At 46.8% G+C, this 19043-nt stretch overlaps 1 long non-coding RNA gene across 1 annotated transcript in view; it reads left to right on the forward strand.

The window, feature by feature from the left end:
- Window positions 1-15589: 15589 nt before the first annotated feature.
- The window catches only part of LOC144783411 (uncharacterized), a 31475-nt gene continuing 28021 nt past the window's right edge, over window positions 15590-19043 (forward strand). The window contains exon 1 of the long non-coding RNA XR_013601432.1: window positions 15590-15728. This is a non-coding gene — a long non-coding RNA (uncharacterized LOC144783411). The remainder of the gene's footprint in view (window positions 15729-19043) is intronic.

Genomic DNA, 19043 nt, shown 5'->3' on the forward strand with positions numbered 1-19043 from the left:
TATGGCCTCATAGGCAACCGTTTTGTATTGACTTTCTCTAAGGTTACGGTGGGAGGCTATGGAATTTTAGCCATATACCAGGCAAAGTTCAGCACATCACCTGACTAGATGGGTAGCCCTGCAGATTAGATGGGCCTGCAGGAGCCACACATTTCTCATACATCCTGGCCCACGCCGAGACACTCGCATATTTTTTCCACAGCTTGCCAGTTTTCTATCTCGGGCAAATTGGCACTATGGTGATACTTTGTCTATTTGCACAGAATGTTGTGCCTGCATTAGTCACACATACCTCCCCAGCCTGATCCCACTAAGACCGCTCAGTTCTGGCGCTGCTGTGGTTCAGGCTGATTCACTATTGCCTCTACTTGCTTATTATCGTGGGACACATGTGGGCACTTACGCGGCCAGGTTTGCGATTGCTTTAGCTCCTTTTACCTGAAGGGTCCGCAAGGGGCAGGCAATTTTCACAGTCTAAGTTCTATTTCAGGCGTTGACTCGCATTGGAGGGCCCTTGGCCATGTGCCTGGGTAAGCTTTTCAACCAGACAGCATCTGTTTAGTTAGTTTCAGGTACGAAAATCGGATTCCTTTTACAGTGTTCACATACCAGGTAGTAAGAGGAAGAAGTATTATTTCCCCTAGTGGCACTGCTTCTATATACAGTTGTATAGGCTGCTTGTTTAAGCTTCATAGGGTTCTACGAAGGCCAGGCACAAGGGTTCGACTTGTACAAGTGTCATTTCCTTTCCAGGTCATAGATAGCCAATCTTTAGCTAGAGCCTGTGGGGGTGATAGTGTTCGAATCACAGTCTGGGGGTTTTGGGCCAGTTTTCCCTCGCCATGCGCTGCGGGGGGCAGCGGGCTCTAGGTGCCTCTGAAGATCAGGCAAGGGTATTCTGGACTGAGGTGCGTGTAACTGTATTTACACTTTCTCAGATGGGTTCCAGCGGATATTCCACCCACCAATTGGGAACCTTGTGACACACTATCTTTATTCGACACCACCCCGGTGTATAGATAAGGGTCTCAAGTGGTTAACAGGGTCCAGGCTTCTGTGACCAGGTGATTGATCTGCAAGCAGCGTAGGTTGACACGTTGCAAAGTTTTGCAGTGTATCATGATCAGGACTCTCACTCTATACTCTCAATCCCCCAATACTGACCGTGACACCTTGTGTGTGCACCTAGGTCCTTTTACTATGGATTGCGCTGGTCATTGCAGTATTCTACGCCACCTGATAGAATGACCACATTGAACTTACGGTGGGCTTTGCCACCAGTGGGGGACAGGTAAATTTCAGTGGTCAGACATGTCTCCATCTCTGCAGGCAAGGCGCTGGTCGGGGGAGGCGCTGGAGCCAATACGCAGGAAGTCCTGCGCTGTGTGTAATTCAAGGGGCAGAGGAGACAGGGGCGTCATTAGACTTGGGAGACCTTACGCCAAGCGCTAGGGGCGTTGGGAGGATATTTTGACACTCCTGCCCGATTTATCTTGGACCGATTTTGGTTGGTTAGGGGTGAGGCCCTAGAAATAACACGCTAGAAATAGTAGGAAGTATGCCGGCCTTGGTGGGGGGCCCTGGCTGCGACGGTCGCCACACCCAGGGCTGTGGCGGAGTTACAGGGCGATCCAGAGGCAGAAAGGTACCCGGGAGTACCCTCTTCAGGAGCACAATAGGATGCTGAGGCCTAATATCCCCAGGAAGTCTGTGCGGTGGACCCTGGGGGTGCGACGGCGCCCCGCTATCCTACGGGCGGTTGGAAACCTGTCCAACCGGGGGTCGCTTGAACGCTCCGCCCCTCGTGGGGGGGGGGGGCGTGAGCAAGAGGGTGGACCAATGGTTCACCGGATATGGGAGGGGCTATCTCCTCACCACAACCGCTATGCAACGATTGGATAAGGCCACATTGCAAATTGGCCCATCAGGTGGTAGGTCGCGAGGGGCGGTTTGCCTTTGGATCGTCTGGAAGATAACCTACCTTGTTGGCATGTGTATATGCTAATAAACCTGCAGCTACTTTTCTCCAACAAAAAGTTGTCTGGTCTGCTTATTTCTGCGACATGCATGTTGCTGCGAGCGGGCTGGTGAGTGGGCCGATATTGGCACTATGGTGAATGCTGTCTCTGGGCCCCCACCCTTGTCCCCGTCTCTTCTCTTGTGGGGTGGGCTTTGCTTATGGATAGGATAGAGTGGGGCTCTGTGCTGCCTCAGAGGAGCAGTGGAGACTGCTGTCTCTGGGGCCCCCACCCCCACCCTTGTCCCGGGCCTGCCTCTGACTGAAGAGAAGCAATGTTGATACTTTGTTTCTCTTCAGTCAGAGGGAGGGGGCGAGAGGCTCAGAGCAGGCTGCACCTGCTTTGGAGGGAGAGAGGCTTGCTTCAGCGCAAGCCTCTCTCACAGCTCTCAGAATAGCTGAGGGGCCGGGGCCCCCTTCATTAACTGTAGAGAGTGCCCCCCCCCCGCACTGCTGGGTCTGCAGGGGCGTTTGTTACGCCCCTGCCATCCACCTTTGTTAGTTGGAGACCAGAAAGAGTTCAAAGTCCAACATATTCTTGACTCAAAATGAATATGGGGAAAACTGCCCTACCTTATAGACTGGAAAGGATACTCCCCAGCTGACAGGTCCTGGGAGCCTGCCTGTAATATCCACGCCCCTTGTCTGATTCGACAATTCATGCCGGTAATCCTGACAAGCCTCGACCCATTAGTCGGCCTTTCGGGGGTGGGGGGAGAATACTGTTCAGAAATTGCTCTGCTTTTGTGATCTGTTTCATATATCTAGGACTCTAGCTGATACCTTCCCATTCATGAGTTCTGTATTTCCCTCATATGGACAATGTATCCCCTCCTAGGCGACGCCTATCTCAGCTAGTGATGCATTCTTCCTATAGGTGTTATGCCCCTCAGGCCACGCCCACCACAACCACTTTGGTATATCCCATTCTTCCATTCGTGTACGAAACACTGGCTTTTAGCACCTCTCAAATGTTTTTTTTGTCCTCTTTTTAGCCATCACTCAGTTTCCTTATGTGTCCAAGTGAGACTCGAGATCTCGAGCACCCTCTGGATTCATCAGCCATCTTGGGGTGCAGTACATAAGTACTGCTCCCCAGTCACATGCCGCTGCTTGGCTTACTAACTTCAGAGAGAAGACCTTGCATTTATTTCCAGCTTCCCGCTCCAGCATGCCTGTCCTACTTCCATGTTCTCCCCTCACCTCCTTTTTAGAGAACTCCGTATTCAGGTTCCATGGAAGAACCTCCTCTTCATCACCGTCACTGCTGCTTCAGAAAGATCTAAGACATTGCAGTTCAGAAATAGTTGAACACAATTTTGTGGATTTGCATCAAGAAGGTCAGTGCACTGAACCATAGAGAATTACAAGAGCAGAACTTGGCATATAAAGGAACTGGTAACTGCGTCTCGTTTTTGTTATAACTTTGATATCTCCACGTGGATGATAAATGAACTATTGGAACTGTCAAACCAGCCCTTTACGCAAGTTGAAACCTGAGCACTCATCAGCGTTTTTCTGCACCAATAAGATCAAGGACGTAATCTGTGCACTCAATAGGAAAAGACACAGTACTCTGATTAATAGGGCACATCAAACTATGCTAAATTGATGAGACACAGAATAAGAGTTGAGATGCAAGGATGAGTGCACATATAATATCACAAATGATGTATGAAAAGCACCATAGAGGTTGAGGAGTAATATCAGAACTGTATTTAAGCTCTCGTTCCCTCTTTTGTGTGTCCATGTTAGTGCCTGATCACAGCTTACTGCAGAAGACTTGATCAAAAAGCTAACCATACACAAAACACCCTAGCTGCCACATGACGGAAGGAGATATCCTCCTGCACATGTATCTCTCTTCGCCATCCCTCATTTTCCTGAAAGGTGGATTGCTGACACTTGTCACACCCCCCAGTGTTGAGGGTTGACAGACTGGGGGACTGGGCGGACAGTCTTCTATCCTGCAGAGCTGGACATTCAGGCGAGTGGTTCTTGACACGCCTAGTGTGGGAGGGCAACCTACAGGGTTTAGAGTGGAGTCCTTCCCTGTGTACCCTCTCAAGCTGTACACATAACCAATAGGACTCTCACGCGGCATGTACAGCTTGATGCCATAGCAGGCACTTTTGCTTGCAATGTACTGCCTAATCAGCAGTTGCCCTTTCTACAGGATCAAGGATTCATCAATGGTTATATTCTTACCAGGAGTATAATGCTCTGGAAACATGGCTGAAAATGTTCCATGGCAGGCCGAATTTTGAAGAATCTGTTATGGTCTGAATGGTCCCTTGGCAATGCAGCAGAATTGTCATTGAAATGCAGCATGCGCTGCAATAGCAAATCCGATCTCTGCTCATGTAAGGTGTTTCCCAAACCATGTGAATAGACCAGTAGGACTGCAAGCTTGGTTTGTGCACAAACCCTATTTTAAGCACTAGGCCCAAAAATAACTTTGACCCCCTCAAGTGAAGTGGGAGTGCCCTAGAATGAGGCCATAGAGTACCTCTGAGCTCCCTCAGAAATTGTTTGGCATGTAAATTTGTTTGCTGCACAAATTGCTCAAGGAAGTCCTCATCCAAAAAGAGATTGAAGTAGTCAATTGGCAAAAAATTGGCTGTACTTACTTAACATTCAGCGGCACCAATGATGAGCGGAATTTGGAGCTGAACTAAATTGGGGGGCTGCCAAGAGAGCACTTTGTCTGTGCTTGCTGCCACACATGCCCGCGCTCTGGGCTAGTCTACCCTGCTTTGGTAACTTTGCTGATCATATTGTGCTTGTGAAGGTACGGCACAATTGCCTCATCATGTCCCTCAGAATTGCTTTAAGATACGTAGGAGGATGCAACTCCACTGTAGGAGGCTGGCTTAGTATATGCTGCATACTTATTTAAGTGAAGCATTTGAACTAATCCAGACAAACATTATGGTGAATTTAGTGGTCTTTGACAACCTTAGAAAGATCTCTAAGTGGTAACTGTGGAGAGCAGCCTTCAGGTTACCACAGAGGAGTGTTCAGCAGCTTGTTTTCACAGTTCCAATCATGTAGTGTAGGTCAAACTAAAAAGAACCACAGTGTGTTTATATAAAAATATATTTATTACACAGTACTTATCTAACACATCGGTATATCTCCTGTCTGGAGATATTACCCAAATACCCAAAAAAAGCACAACATTCAGAAGTCTCAAGGGAGAGGCCAAACCATATATTAAAGAAGTGGAATGCAAACTTCAACTGAAGTTGGGACTGAGATGAGGAGACTCTGACGAGTTGGGGACACGTGGAACCACCCAAGGTAAGAACCCAGGGCCCCACAGATGCTGTGTGCAGAGTGGAAACACAGCTGCATGCTCAATACCACTCAATGGGTAAGTCACAGTTGCAGTTTTAGGAGAAGAGGACCCTTTGCAATGGACCCTGAGGCAACCCTATGGAAGACAGAAGGTTTGAGAGTCACCCCACCATGGATACCCAGAAACCAGGGTACCTACACCTGGGAGGCTAGGTGCATATGTGACTAGTGACGTTGGAACCCACCATAGAGGACTTCAGGAAAGATGCCACTGGAGAAGACTTGGATAGTGTCCAGTGGAATCCAAGGGTGGATTTGGGACGAGGAGAACCTGTAAGCAGAGGGGACAGAGTATATGCCACCCAAAGGTGACCAGGGGGCACGGAAGAGCTATGCTGACCGAGGTCGGATGTTTCAGCATTGGTGACGGTGCTGTTGCCGCTGCAGCTGTGCAGACCAGATGACGCCGAAGAAGCCCAGGAGCCGTCCATGAGCTGTCCCACAAAGGAAGTCGAGAACCAGGGGTTCGGTGACCGGCGGGAGCACCAAGAAGCCTATGCAGCGACAACTGGAGTGGAAGCGATGCAGGAGCAATGTTGGGACCAGCAAGGTCCAAGGGACTCACCACAAGCAGGAGAGTCAGAGCAGGCCCCAAACAAGCAGAGGATGCCACTGGAGCAGAAGAAGACCCTCAAGAGGACCCACAGGCTGGAGGCAAAGAAGTCACAAGAGGACCTCGAGCATCTCATCAAGAAGGAAGGCCCACGGTGCAGAGGATACTGCGAGGATGCTGTACTTGGCAGGAAGAGATCCTGGAGGCTGGAGCTTTGTGTAGCCTGAAGATCTCTGGAGTGCAGAGCCCACAAGCCTTGGCAACAGCAAGTTAATGCAGTGCACAGTGGTTCTGACAAGGCATACTGACTTAAAATTGCAGAGAGGACAGGTCAAGCCTCTCGGGAGTTGCAGAAGCACCACCTGTGTTGCTGACCCTTTCGAAATCTGTGGGATGTCAGGAGCAGCAGACTGGTCAGCTTTGTTACAGTGCCTGCAGTTGCAGTGGAGGGACTCCTTCACTCCAAGGGACATTACTTTGGGTGTCTGTGATACCCACAGAGAGACAAGGAGCAGCAGGAATCTTCCTTGGTTCAGTCTCGGTTCCAGGCAAAGTCCAGCGCAGTCCAGGTGCCCAGACGGTGGAAGATGATGTGGTTCTGGGCGTGAATCTTATCCCATGCTGAATCTGAGGAACCACCCAAAGGTAAGCCCTTAAGTACCCTTGGGAGAGAGTTGGAACGATCCAGGGGTCCATCCCAGAGGAGAGGCTGGACAGAGGAGAAGATACTCCCATGTCCTTTGTCCAGTTTCGCGCCAGAGCCGGAGCCAAGGTCTCCTTGACCTGGCTCAAACTGGGGTATGCAAGGAGGGCACCAAATGTGCCCTTCATAGCAGTCTGGCACTAGCAAGTGCCCCCACCTCAGCCCAATACACTAATGCCTGTCTGGGAGGTGGTCACACCTCCCTCTGTCAGGAAACCTGTTGTCCTACCTTTGCCTGCTCGAGCTTGGCTCAGCAGCAGGAGGGCGGAATCGTGTCTGGGGTCGACAGCAGCACTAGCTTGCTGTCAGACCCTGAAAGGCTGTTAAGGGTTTTACAGTGGGGTAACCCAAGGGAGCCCCCCCAGGACATGGAATCCTGCTTCCAACACTGGGATCGGTGTTGGGGTAGTATTTCAACATGCTTGATATCAAACATGACCAGGTTTGGTTCTGCCACTATAGAATTAGACGTCTTGAAGTCCACTATATGTATCAAAATGGCTGACCACACTTACAAAGCCTGGAGAATTGACGCCGGAGTTCGTAAATGTGTCCTGCTTATGCAGGGGCACCCTCACACTTATAACCTAGCATCTTGCCTTCAGGATTGAAAGGCCTGCCTTAGGGGTGACTTATAGGTTTTAAGTGCAGTGATCTTAGATATAAGGAAACATATATCTGTCATGAGAGGTGCAAGCACCAACTCACACAGGCTGCAATGGCAGGCCTGTAGTAACCGTTTTTAGTGGTCTCGCAGGGGTGGCACACTACATGCTGCAGGCCATGGGAGACCCCTGGTGTACCTATGCCCTGGGTAACTTAGTACCATATACTAGGGACTAACAAGGGTACTTCAGTAGCCAATCGTTGATCTACCAAAGTACTAACCAATGTTCATTTAGGGAGAAAGCACAGTGACTGGGGTCCTGATTAGCAGGATCCCAGTCAGACTAGGTCAAATACAGACTGACACCAAGCAAAAAGTGGGAGTAACCATAAAAGCAGATCCTACTTTCCTACTTACACCGACTGAAAAATCACTTCCAAATTCTCCCATTTTCCTTTCCCTCAGATTCTGTATCAGAATTTGCTGTCTCAGTCTCTGATCCTGCCTCAACAGAGTCCTCCATAAACTGAGTTAGGGTTTGGGCAGCAGTCATCCACCGATACACCGTCTCTGCTGACTGGTTAAAACCTTCCCCAAAACACTGTCTTACGTAGAAGTCAGAAGTATTATTGTAAATCAGGCTGTGAATGTGCACGTCTGTGAGATGTGTGATGCAGTAAATAACCAAAAAAGATTTATCTTTTCAGTGAATCTCTAGGTTCTCCAAATACACTAAAAAAGATGAAAAAAGGCACTGTATTACTTCACCTTGCCACATACCCAATACCACAGCATACGTTTGTCATGGCAACTTTATTGTTGGGGGACGTGCTGGGCCATTGCCAGTAAAAAAGTAATTTCCATGAAGCTACACATTTTGGGGGGATCTCAAGAAGCAGACATTCACATAGTAGCCGCTGCAGCTTTATGCGCAGGCGTGCTCCTTGTGAAAACTCAGTGCCATCACCAGGTTCAATAGAATTACATGGCAGAAGAGCACCAAATTCAATCAGCTCTCCCTATCTGAACAGGTTAAAAACATTACTTCCTCCTGCTTTTTTACTTTAAAAGTCCCTAAAAAGATTTTACCTTTTATCCCCATGGCCCTCACAAAGACAGTTATTACTACATTGATACTGTCTAAAATTGATTATTGTAATGCTCTATTTAGGAGCAAAGAAGAACGTGATACGCAAATTACAGATGCTACAAAATGCGGCGGCATATTTACTTCTTAAAATTCCAAAGTTTAGCCCTGTAAGCCACGCCTTTCGTGACCTGCACTGGCTACCAGTCCAGGAAAGGATTCATTTAAAATCTATGTGCATTCTGCATAAGACTCTGCACGGAGCTCGCTCAGCCTACCTTAACTCACATATCAGGCGCTACACACCACAACGAGAGCTTAGATTTGTAACCGCCTCTCGGCTGGTTCCAAGGATAAAAACATTAAAGTGGGGTGGCAGAAGTTTTCTACATCTGGCCCCAAAACTATGAAACACGATGCCCATTAATCTCAGGAAACAAACCAATTTGTTAATGTTCAGAAAGGCATGCTTTGAAGACATGGCTGTTCGCTCACAAATCTTAGCCGACTAGCCCAGCTTCTTGCACAGAATCTGGACAGCTAGGACTAAGACGCCACAGCAAACACGCTCTTTATAAACGCTATAGTTAGTAATTAGTATTTTAAAAAACCATAGAAATTCATGGAAAAAAACATAGGTTTCAGGGACGTTATAGTTAGTTGGACATTTCACTCGTACAAAACCAGAGAATTTCGGCCGTTATAGTTAGTTGAGCTAACTATAACTCGCGCCCCTATAATGCACTTCTGATGACATCACATATTGCATCACTTGTGACATGGTCAGTGACATCCCTGATGACATCTCAAATAACATCACTGATGACATCATCTGCTTAATATCTGATGCACCACTTCACACACAAATATAACCTTTTCCTACACCCACTCTAAAATACAGACTACCATTCTCAAACCATACACACCAATACCAGTTAACACATACTCACTGATTCATAGGTCTACACACGTAGTCACTCACCAATACAGCCACTGATATATGCAGTCATATACCTATACAGATACTCACACACCACCTCTCATCCATAGAGTTACTCACACAACAAGTCAGCCATCTAAAGACTCAATCACACTGCCATTTGTTCACAAATAAGATTATACACGCACCACCTCACTTATTTATACAGATACTAACACATACTTACTCTTATGCAATCAATGGAACAAGCATACACTCATCCATACAGCCACTCTCCCAATCACTCACTCTAACATATAGTCAGTTATACACTCACATATACTGTCTTTCACATATGTAGGTATTCTCATATACCACCGAGAGATCCATTCACTCACCAGCACAGCCATACACACACTCACTCATACAGCCCCTCACAGACGTACTCATGAACCCATACAGCCACTGAATCACCCACTCACACATCCATGCAAGGAGTCACACACCACCCACCCTCCCACACAGACACTTAGGACCCATACAGGTACTCAGACAACCAATCATTACCCATATAGATACTCCTGTAGCTATTCACCAACCCATGCCGCCACTTACACACCAACTGACTGACTGATACAGACATTTACACAGATTAGCATTCACTAAGACACGTTTAATCACTCACTTATGCCGTCAGTCATGCACCCACTAAATCATCCATTCAGACACTCATTCACCCGTTCATTCTTCAATACACCTTGGCATATGTGTGTATATATATATATATATATTTATATAAAAAATGTGTAACATTTTTAGAAACACTTAGTCACTGGATGATGACATTAGTGATGTCATTTGAGATGTCATGCGTGATGTCACTGACCATGTCATTAGTGATGTAATATGTGACATCAGCAGTGCATTCCGGGGACACAAGTTATAACTAGCTCAACTAACTATAACGGCCAAATTTCTCTGGTTTTGTACGAGTGAAATGTCCATCTAACTATAGCGTCCCTGAAAATGATGTTTTTTTCAGTGAATTTCCAAGGTTTTTTAAATGCTAATTTCTAACTATAACATCCCTGAAACCTATGGTTTTTTCAGTGAATTGCAAAGGTTTTTTAAATACTAATTACTAACTATAATGTAGTAGTAGTGTTTGCAGAGTGTGCAGAAAGGGGGCTGGGCCTCCGAACAGCGCTCCTAAATTCCGCTGCGTAGGACTTACAGGAGGTACTAGGAGGGCTTCTTTGCCCCCCAAAGTTCCTCAGGAATAAAGTGGACTTCATCTCCCAACTCGTAGTGTGCCAGGAGGCTCATTTGCAGAGTGGTGGAAAAAGGGTGGAGTGGCCTCCGAAGACCTCTTAGCAATCCCATTGTGTGGGACTTACTGGAGGTAACAGGGAGTAGATGGCCCCCCAAGGACAACCTTGGGTGCCAACTACCCCTCATATTACCCTCTGTAAGTCCCACACAGCAGGATTGCTAAGTTCTCATAGCATGCCCCCTTTGCCCACCACTCTGCAAACGTACTCCCTGGCACACTCTTGGATGGGGATTGAAGTCCCCTTAGCTGCTGGGGGTCCTTAGGGGACAACTAGCCTACCTGACACCTCCTGTAAGCCCCAGATAGTGGGATTGCCAAGAGGTGGACACAGGCCAAGCCCCCTTTCTACACCACTATGCAAACATGCCTCCTGGCGCACTGCTGCTCGAGGGCTGAAGTCCACAGGACCTCATCGCCCCACCAGCAGTGCGCCAAGAGACTCATTTGCAGAGTGGTGTAAAAAGGGGCGTGTCTTCGGACCACCTCTCAGCAATCCCACTATGTGGGGCTTACTGGAGGTTCCTGGTGGGCTAGTTGGCCCCTAAGGACCCTTAGTATTAAAGGGGGCTTAATCCCCCAATCCAGAGCGTGCGAGGGGGCGTGTTTGCACAGTGTTGCAGGGAGGGGGCGGGGCCTCCGGCTAGATGCAGCTTATGGTATTTTTAGATTATTGTTAGAAGGGCGGCTGTGTGCCCCTCTCTTAATATGTTAAGGTCCTGGGGACCCCATCCCCCATGGCTAGACTCAAAAAACAAAAAAAAAGGGAAGAAAAGGGAAGGGGGCTGTGGGGTCCCCCTCCCAATGCCGATTTTGGCCCCAGGGACCCCACCCCCTGGGACATGGCCTAGTTTATATATCTTTTTTATTTATACAAGAGGGGGGCGTGTGGCTCCCCTTTCCTGTGCACCCCGGGGCCTGGCCAGCCTTTATTTTTAATTTTAGAGGGGGTCACGTGGCCCCCCTCCTGAGGCCAATTATGGCCCTGGGGACCCCATCACCCGGGGGCGGCCTTCCGTAAAAAAAAAATGTAATTAAAAGGAAGGGGGCCAAGTTTCCCCCCTCCCGGGCCACTTCGGGCCCCGGGGAAGCAAACTGCAATGTCCAGGGGGTGGGCACCCCAGGACATTGCTGGAGCCAGCCCTGGGGGGTGGCGGTTCCCAGGGCCAAAGAGGGATCTGGGAGGGGGGCCTCATGGTCCCCCTCCCTTCATGTGCAAAGCCCCAGGGAGGTGGTGGTCTCCGAGGCCCACAACGGACCCCCAAACTTTATGTATTCCCCGGGGAGGTGGTGGTCCCCAGGGCCATTTGGGGGGGCTCGAGCCCCTCCCCACATTTTTTTAAAAATCAGAGCCCCGGGGAGATGGCGGTCCTCAGGGCTGCGTGCTCCCCGCATGTTATCAGCATGGCCCTGGGGATGTGGCGGTCCCAGGGGCTGCGTGGGCCCTGCATTATATTTTTTGATTGCCCCCGGGACCTGGCCCGCCCGGGGGCTGATTAAAACCAAGTGCTGGAGCCTGCGCTTGGTTTTAATCCCCTGACCTAGGGGGTCAGGGTGTTTGTACCCTGTCCCCTTTTCTTTTTTTTCACCTTTTTTCTTGTGACTAGGTTCTACAGAGTCACAAGATGGCTGACAATACTTCTTGGTTTGAAGTGTTGGCAGCCAATAAGAATGAAGCCCGTGATCGGGAGGGTTCGCAGATCCACCGGTCACCAGGTATCGATATTGTTTATTTCTACATTTCTCAGGAACTACTGAACAGATTTACACCATTTAAAGCAAAGAGTGCACTCTGGACCAAGAGCTACCTCTCTGCCAAATTTCGTTCAGCAGTTCAGGCTGTAGCCACGAAAAAAGTTCCTATGGACATTAACATGGAGAATGTGTTTTGAGACACCCTTTTTTCTCGGCCCCTGCTTGACAAATCACCCGAAACTTAGAAGACAGGAGCTATTCGGAGTGGGCCATTAGTTTTGAAAATTTCACGAAGATTCGTCAAACAGCGCCAAAGATGTTGGCAAATCAAAAAACGCTTTTCCTACGGAAACTAGGTCGTAACTATAATTACCTACTGGCAACCACACACATACATACATAAACACAGCTATAATTTGGGTAACAGTTCATGCCCGGCGCTAGTATCTCAGTTACGGGTCCCCACCAGTATTTTTTAAAATCATATCAAACAAACAATATACTGAGATATCAACAGTCACATCCAGTGGCAGCTGGTCCATAGGGGCGCCGGGGCAGTGCCTCACAAAAGAAACTGATCACTGCAGTTCGGGTAACAGGAATGTAAGCAGACGAATTGACAGACTTCACAATTCGTCTGTTTACATTTCCGGGCCGGCCTGTGCTTCACGGGTGAAAGTTCGCATGTCAAGGCACAGCGCACGCAGGCGCGAGCACGAGTCCAGAAGATGGTCTGACTGCACATGTGAGAGAGGAGCGTTGCTCCTCACTCACATTCACAAACCATTAGGTATGCTGCGCATACCTAGTGTAGTGCAGGCGTCTGAAGATAGGCTCCTGCTCGGGAGGTGACGTGTTTTTCGCAAAGTCGCCCCATGCCCTATCAAATGCCAGGATACAGAGTAAATATGGGTCAGCCGCCCGGCCACCTGTCACATCCAGTTTCCTGATTTGGCAGTTAGTATTTCCTGTTGAGCAGCAAAAGAAAAGAGCGTGGAGAGGTTAGTTCCACCACATTGCAGAGGAGGCATGATGTGACGTGGGACCGGCGGGGATGCCTGGTAAGGTTTACTCATTATATTAACCCCTACCCCGAAGCCTTAATTTGAGCTGGTGGTTGTGAGTGTTTGTGTGCTTGAGGTTGTTTGCCATTTGAGAAAGAGTAGCGGACAGTGAAGGTGGGTGACAGACGGGGAATAGGGAGAGTCATTACGGGCCTTTGTAATGTTTGGCATTCAGTGAAATAATGATGATGAGGTTAGAGGAATGGTGCACCTGCGGCGGCTAGTGTCAGGAGTTGTGATTGGCCCACGCTGCACATTGCTAGCTCCTTTAGAAGTGGAGCTGCGGCATTTGCTCCCTCGTGAAATGGATCCAAATATCCGAGTCAGGCCCAAAGCGAGAGATATATGCTTGCTGTGTAACATGCTTACAGTGGCCAGCCCTCTGATGTATGGCATTAAAACTGTCCCTGTGCCCAAGTTAACACGGATGCCAAAACATGGATTGACTTGCAACAATGAATGTTAAAAACGTTGAGAGAATAACTTTCAGCGATTTATTCCCCTTATTTTACATGTTTACTTGATCTTGCATTCCCCACGAGTTAGCTATTTTATAATGTTGTTGTTTATCTGTATTTTATTCTGTGCATGCTTTGAAGCTTGAGCCATGCCAGGTGTTTGAGGGGCTTTGATTGAGCACGCAGGCACGAATGCTAAAGCCAAACAAGGTGCCTGTCAGTGGGTTGGCCTCTCTGCAGAGCACACAGAACAATATTTGTGTATTCCTTTTGCAACTGAAATTCTGTGGAAATGTGTGTGAAGGGGGTACCCGGATGTTAAAATATTTGCAAGACAAAAGTAAGAGAAATTAAAGTGCTTATATTTGAGGGAGTGCAGTGCATGTTGAGGGTAATGAAGTGACAGATGTCAGGAAGGGCATTCGAGGAAGAGTAAAAAGAGGATGCTGAAGAGGAAAGAGAGGGGGTTGAAGATGTGCAGATGGACAAGATACGCAGAGAAAAAGAGGATACATATCTAACATAAAGCACACAAATAATTGAAGGCCAAAACTCCTTCCACAGGCCTCAATGCCATTTAATTCACAGGCCACTATTTCAAAATTTCAGAATTTAAATATTTTCAATGTTAATTATTTATAATTAATCATTGTTGTTACTCATTTATCTTAAACAGCTAACACCCAGTGACAAAGCCAATCATGCTGACAGGCTTTAGGCGTATGTCAGTTGCTGCGCCATTTATCTGGATAAAATGACATCTTAGCGAGAAACCAAAATACCGGTCTGTTGGCACACTATGGGAATCACAGAAATGTGTTTGGCATGTTCCTTTATAGGGAGCACCCACTTTTTTCATCTCACTTAAAGACCTGTCTGCACATATTTCTATATGACTGATTACAGCCAGCAGCTGTCGGTGCTTCCTGAAGTCTGGTTAGAGCATATTTTTCCAAAGTTAATGCTGCATGCAGTGCAAGATACGGGGCAGTTTTTAATATGTTTAATATTTCCAGACTATACGTTGCCACTGCTTAATAAGCCGTGCTTTATCGCTGCATTCATTTGCTTTAAAATGCACCATTTGCCAAATCTTTTTTTAATTTCTTTCTCAGGAGAGGGACTCTGCCTAGACCCCAGGTTTGTCCATTGAACTTGTTCACATCGCTAACTAGTGTTTTCTATTGAAAAGGGTAGAGCCAAAGCAGTCTTGCTGAGTACCCTAGCCCCCTTCAGAAGTCAGGCTTGTTTGGCAACCCAGAAATTCTCTGAAATAATGTATGAGTTTTCTTTTATGAATGCCTAGAAGAACTGAATTTCTAGTCCATTTATCACAGAAACAGTGCTGAAAATCGCACCAAAAAGAGGCCAATTTAAAAAAAGAAATTTGAAGGGGGAGAATCTCCACCCCCCACCCCGGCATCCCCCCCGATTGCCGCCGGGCTCGCTCGCGTTGATTCGTTCTGCATATGCCTCACCACTTTCATATGCCGCCACTGTCACAACCCTCAAATCAACTAAACAGTCAGGAGTTTTGGGGGTGAGGAAATATTTCCCCAGGCCTTCTGGATATTGAAATCTGTTGAATCTCACTCATGTTTTTCTTATTTCCTGAGAGTTTGAAATCTAAGTCTTAAGTTTTGTTTCTTGACACTTTTACTCTCTGCCCAATGTACTCCACAGTACCAAGGGAAATGCCAGTTCAGTGCACTTAAACAGCCAATCAAACCCACATGTAATCTTAAGCAGGCTATGGGTTTCTACCTCACATTCATTATTTTTTTACAGGATGAACCATGGACAGGAAGTGCGGGAGATGTGATGCAGAATGTACTGCAGAAGAGGCTCTTTGTCCAAAATGTCGGTATTCCAATCCTCTGAACACAAATGATGATACTTCAACCCAAACAGGAGATCCAGAGTTTGCAACAAGCTGTAAGTTGTTTGGCAAACATTTGAGGTTCCTACACATTACCTCCTCGTTCATCTTCCTCGTTCCCATCCTTGCTTGTTGAAAAGCTCGAGCTTCAAGACCTGCATCTTTAGCTTTTAATTCCCTTCAATTAAAAATGAGTGTTTCTGTGTACACACAGTCTAAGGATATAGTCTGTCTCTTTTGTTATATCAGCAATTCCATAATGCCCTGCTCCACCATCCCTGTTCCTTTTTAGTTTGTTTCCTGTCCGAGAAAAATATAGTGAATATAAAACAAAATGGTGAGTTACCTTTTAATAATGCTTTTTTTCCTGTAAATGTGCTGCAAACTCTCCTCAAGCCTCATTTGTCAGCTTAACTATATATAGTAAAGCGGCGATCCACTACAGCAGGGCTCCAGGCTCCCCGAAGCTCCAGGGAGTATATCATACTGACATTAAAATATTCACCCAGACGTTTGCAGATCTTTTTAATGAAGAGCATGATTCACTATCAATTTCATGTACTGGTCTTTGGATTGTCAGCATCTCCAAGAGTGTTTGCCCTGAATAAGCCAGTTGCTCCTTTTTTGCGTGAAGAAGTTCTTGACCTGTCAGCCTTAGGATGGTCTTCCCCCAGACATTTTGCCTACTTTTAAAAAAAATTGTTTTTATTAGCATTTGATACAAAGAACAACCTAGAGGCGGAGGCCTCAAAATGATCAACAGAGAATGGGGAGGGAGAAAAAAGAAGGGTGTGGGGGGAGCGGGGGGGAGGGGGAAGTAAAGGAGGGAAGAGGCAGGTCAGCTCATTAGAGGCATCATAGTATCCCAGGATTACAAATAATGAAAGATAGATCTGACAGTCTGTAAGTTAGAGACAGAGCTTAGGGGAGTGTGGGCACCTCCAAAATGTGGAGTTGTGAGTCACTCCACCAATAAGGCTACACATCAGGGGGAGGATCAACCAACCCTCCATAGTGCAGATGTATCTGTAGGGGTACTGCTGCTGCAAGATCCAGGGAGCGGGCTTGGAAAGGCAAGTTCCCTTCTGCCATGGATCGGGAGGGGAGAGGAGTCTCGTAGTCATAAATACGATAGCAGTGGTTCCACAATATCTTTAGGACGAGAGGTCGGCTGCATTAGTTGGCCAGTTGCTTCTGACAGTAGGCTGCATCCTACAGCCAGGACTCGACTTTGGGTGCAGCTCTCCTCCCCCAATGCATAGCAACTCGACTCTTAGCCATAAGCAAGAGCATAGCTGTAAGGCGTTGAATCTCAGAAGGTATGTCTCTGACAAAGCCCAGAAGGCATATCAGCGGGGTTGCATTATGGAGTGGTCAGTAACCTGTTGTCATGTATTGTTCGGCATGTGGCATGGATCTGGTGATAGAGCAAGAAGTCTACTGCTGTGGGACGCGGGGTTCATTCAGAGAAAACAGGGCGGAATTGACTCCTAGGGTAAAGGTTAGCAAATGAACCAATCCAAAGAAGGGGGCCCCCCGGCAGAGGTGAGGTAGAGGAAAACAGGGGGAATGAACCAAAACAATTTCAATAGAAGATTCTCTATCTAATTTCAATATTGTAAATAGTCAATGATATAATAACGCAACAAGGCAGTGCACAAATATAACAGTGAACCACAAAAAAGGATAGAAATATATCCAAAAATTATTTTTATTGGATACATTTGATAGCTAAGGAATCATATCATAATGAATCAAAACATCAGTAGCACATCCCACCCAACACTCAGTCAAATCTCAAGCACACAATCTCAAATATTCCCATTCTCACACAATCCAAATGGATCATTCATACAAGACAAACATAAGAGGGTTCAAACTACTGAAAATAATAATATGCTGAAATCTCATATAAAGTTAGGGTATACAATGATTAAAAAAAGGCACATATGTCAGACAGATACAATCCAAAATGTAGATCACAAATAATTCATAGAATAACATCAATAATTAATCCAACGTGACTGTTAGAGACATGGAATGGATTACATTTTCTAAAGACTCCTGACATTCCAACTATTGGAATCCTGCGCCAACGCGCGTTTCGGTGTTTGCTAGACATTGGGCATCACCTTCCTCAGGGTATCAGAGTCAGAAGCACAGAAGAACAGTGGGATGTGCCTGCAATAGAAATAAATATTAACATAAGGATAATGATACAATTGCTGGATATCAATGTTAGGCAAGATAAAGGGGGTTCACACAGCACTGAAAGTCTTGTTGAAAAACAATGTAGAAATAAATGAAAAAATAAATGAAATGACTGCGGGGAACCTAGCCACAAGGACACTCAATATAATGACAGAAATCTAATATATACAACAATGCAACAACACATGAAGTTAACCTAGTCAGATGAGAAAACATCATCTCACAGATGAAAATAACATACATGTGTTGAAGAGTTAACATCAAGGGGCTGATCTACAGACAACAAATTACAGACTGTGCATGACGATCGGAAACGGGTCCGATATGATCCCATTTAAGTGTAGTCTGGCAGTTGGGGGAAGTATATAGTAACTTGATATGGTGTAAAAAATGCAGACTGTGGCCCAAAGGAGTAAGAATAGAAAAGGCCATTCCAATGAATTGAACGTCTTTATGGCGTCTCGTAGAGCAGCGATCACAGCGAGATGGGACTCCATGCTGTGAATAACAGCAAACAGGGTGCGAAGATTGTGTACTGTGGACCACCCTGGCACAAACCTCTATTGGTCTGGGCGAACTATGTCTGGTAAGATTGAAGAGGCAGTTGGCAATGAGTTTTGTGGATATTTTTGTTGTCTATGTTTCTCATTGACAGTGGCCTATAGGAATCGCACCGATTCGCTGGCTCTTCGGGTTTGACTACCGTACCGATGACTGCCTCACGAAGCTGTGGTGGCAGTTCAGAGAATTTCTGAGAAGCATAGCGAGCAGGCGAGGGATCAGTAGGATGGCATATTCCTTGTAAAAGGAAGTTGCAAGCCCATCTAGGACAGGCGCCATCTCGCCGGGGAGGCTCTGTGACATGTAGCATTTCATCCTCCGTGAAGGGGGAATCCAAGTATAGGCGATGGGCGCAGTCAAGCCAGAGTAATTATATAGTATCCAAATAAGTCTCAAGCTCCTCCGTGCTCGGTAAGGTCGTGGCATTAAAGACTCGAGAGTAGAAGGAGGTCATTGTGTGTAGCAACGTGGTGGGGAATGATTGTCATTCTATTTGATGATCAAGTAGTTCTACTACATAGTCTAAGGCCGCAGAGCATGTTAGACAGTGTTCTACCACGGTGATCTCCCTCGCCATAACGACGTGTCGTCAATTCACG

This window comes from Lissotriton helveticus, chromosome 9 (assembly GCF_964261635.1).
Source record: "Lissotriton helveticus chromosome 9, aLisHel1.1, whole genome shotgun sequence".
NCBI lineage: Eukaryota > Metazoa > Chordata > Amphibia > Caudata > Salamandridae > Lissotriton > Lissotriton helveticus.